Here is a 2,549-nt window from a genome sequence, read left to right on the forward strand (position 1 = left end):
GACCGGCCCTTCGACACCGATCAAATTTTGGCGCCGCTGCCGGGGAAGTGTGCGCTTGATTGCAAGCTCTTATTTTATTGCTTTCGTGTTAAATTAGAAAAATCATAAAAATTATAAAACCAATAAAAAAATCCAAAAATAGTGTTTTGTTTATTTTGTTTTTGTCAGTTTCACGCTCGGTGTTCTTGTTTTTGTTGAAGTACGGGTTAGTGTATGCGAACTCGGAGTTTGGGAGATCAAAATATTAAGCCTTTAGACCTGAAAATCGAGAAATCCGCAAAAGCTAATCAAAAAGTTACAAGAATTTTAAATGGCTCGACAGTGGCTTCAGCATCCACTCAACCACAGTTAGAGTCACATCCGATTGTTCCACCAAACTCTCCTAAATCAGATTCCGATACTGAAGAGGAAGTTTTTGATCAACGAGACGAGATGGCCGAACGACAGAGAGGAGTAGATACTTACTACCAACCGGGTGATTTTGAGGATCACTCACCCATTGTTTATCCTGCACCGGCAGGAGGAAACAATCGACGATTTGAGGTCCGACCTCAACTCATTTCGAGCTTGCCAACCTACCGAGGTATGGCTAACGAGGAACCATATGAACACATCACTGAGTTTAATGAGATATGTGCTACTAATCAGGTAAACGGTTTCACTGATGATGAGGTACGTCTGAGACTATTTCCTTATTCACTTAAAGATAAGGCAAAACGATGGTTTCTCTCTTTACCCGCCCGGAGTATTAATACTTGGGCGATGATGAAAAAACGGTTTTTAGAGGAGTTTTATCCCATAAGTAAAACTTCAGAAATGAGTACGCAAATAAAATCTTTTAAACAATTACCGGGTGAATTATTTCATGAAGTGTACGAGCGTTTGAAGGAGTTACTTAGTGCATGCCCACACCAAGAGATACCAAAGTGGGAATTGGTTAAAATTTTCTATGATTGTTTGGATTCCCAAAATAGGAAATTCCTTTTGGCGGCTAGTGGTGGGGCGTTTTTAACTCGATCTAGTGATGACGAGTGGACCTTCTTTGAGCAGTTAAGCAAGGGTTCGAAAACCCAAGCTTCGGTTAATCGTAAACAACCTAGTACCTCCCGGGTGAATCATGTTTCCGACTTGGGTGGTTCATCTAGGAACTTAGAGCAAGAATTAGATGATTTGAAAATGCTTATATATAACAACCCAAACCAGGGTCTTGCTTGTAATGTTTTGCAGGTTCAGGAAGTTTGTGAGATTTGTGGAGATCCTTCTCACTTTGCATACGGATGTAGAAATGGGATTCCACCGGTAAATCAACAAATAGTGGAGGAACAAGTTAATGAGGTCCAGGGACGAAGATTTGATCCATACTCCAACACGTATAATCTGGGTTGGAGAAACCATCCTAATTTCAGTTGGAGCAATAACAATGCTCTAAATGCTAACCAAGGGAACCAACAAAGACCGCAAAACAACTTTCAAAACCAGGGTAACTTTCAGAACCAAGGCAACTATCAAAGAAAATATCAAAATCCTTATCCCAACAACCGAAACCAAAACCAAAACAATTACCAGAATCAAAGCCAAAATCAAAAACAAAATAATGCGCCACCCAATCAACCATCTAGCTCAGATGCCAAGATGGACGCGTTTATCTCCGAAATGCGTAAAATAGTGGAAGTGCAAAACAAATCAATTGGTGCGTTGGCTAAGGAGATTGGTAATGTAGCGGAAAGTAAAGGGAATCGGGAGCCGGGTACAATTCCAAGCTACACTGTTCTAAATCCGAATCATAAGGATCAAGGAAAAGGGCATAGTGTTAATATGGTAGGCACCTTGTGAAGTGGAAAGAAGTATGATAATAAGGTTGGTGAAAAAGAGGTAGTGCAACAAGAGTCAAGTGAGGTTCCTATTGTGCTTGATGAGGATGAGGTAAGTGAAAATGATAACCATGGGAAGGGGGTGAAAAATAAGGAACCAATCGTTAATGAGACCGAGAAATTAGAGACGGAATCAAAAACCGTCCCATTTCCCAAGGCCTTAGAGTCCCCAAACCAATTCCCTTATGGGAAGAATGGACCACAATCGGAGGACATGTGGAAAACATTTAAACAGGTTAAGATTAATTTTCCCCTTCTCGATGCTATTAGGCAAGTCCCGTCTTATGCTAAATTTTTGAAGGACCTTTGCACTCAAAAGAGGAATCATAGGGCGACCTTACCCAAAAAGGTGGAGCTAATCGAGCACCTAAGTGCGGTTGTTTCGGGAACACTTCCACCTAAATTTAAGGACCCGGGGACCCCATTGATAGCGGTTACTGTAGGAAACGTGAATGTGAAAAGGCGTTATTGGACCTAGGAGCTAGCATCAATATTTTACCTTTTTGTCTAGTTGACCGATTTGAATTGGGTTTAATGAAAAGAACCGACATAATTATTCAAATAGCAGACCAATCAATTAAAACACCGGGAGAACCAAAAAGGGTGTCTTCGAACACTCTGGCACACCAACCTTTAAAACAAAATATGGAATTGACGGTATATGGTTCTTTTATCTAG

The 2,549-nt window shown here is 40.8% G+C and overlaps 1 pseudogene; it reads right to left on the minus strand.

Moving 5' to 3' along the window:
- Positions 1-806: 806 nt before the first annotated feature.
- LOC139856287 (small nucleolar RNA R71) lies at positions 807-920 on the minus strand (annotated as a pseudogene).
- Positions 921-2,549: the final 1,629 nt, after the last annotated feature.

The sequence above is a fragment of the Rutidosis leptorrhynchoides genome, chromosome 6 (genome assembly GCF_046630445.1).
Source record: "Rutidosis leptorrhynchoides isolate AG116_Rl617_1_P2 chromosome 6, CSIRO_AGI_Rlap_v1, whole genome shotgun sequence".
NCBI lineage: Eukaryota > Viridiplantae > Streptophyta > Magnoliopsida > Asterales > Asteraceae > Rutidosis > Rutidosis leptorrhynchoides.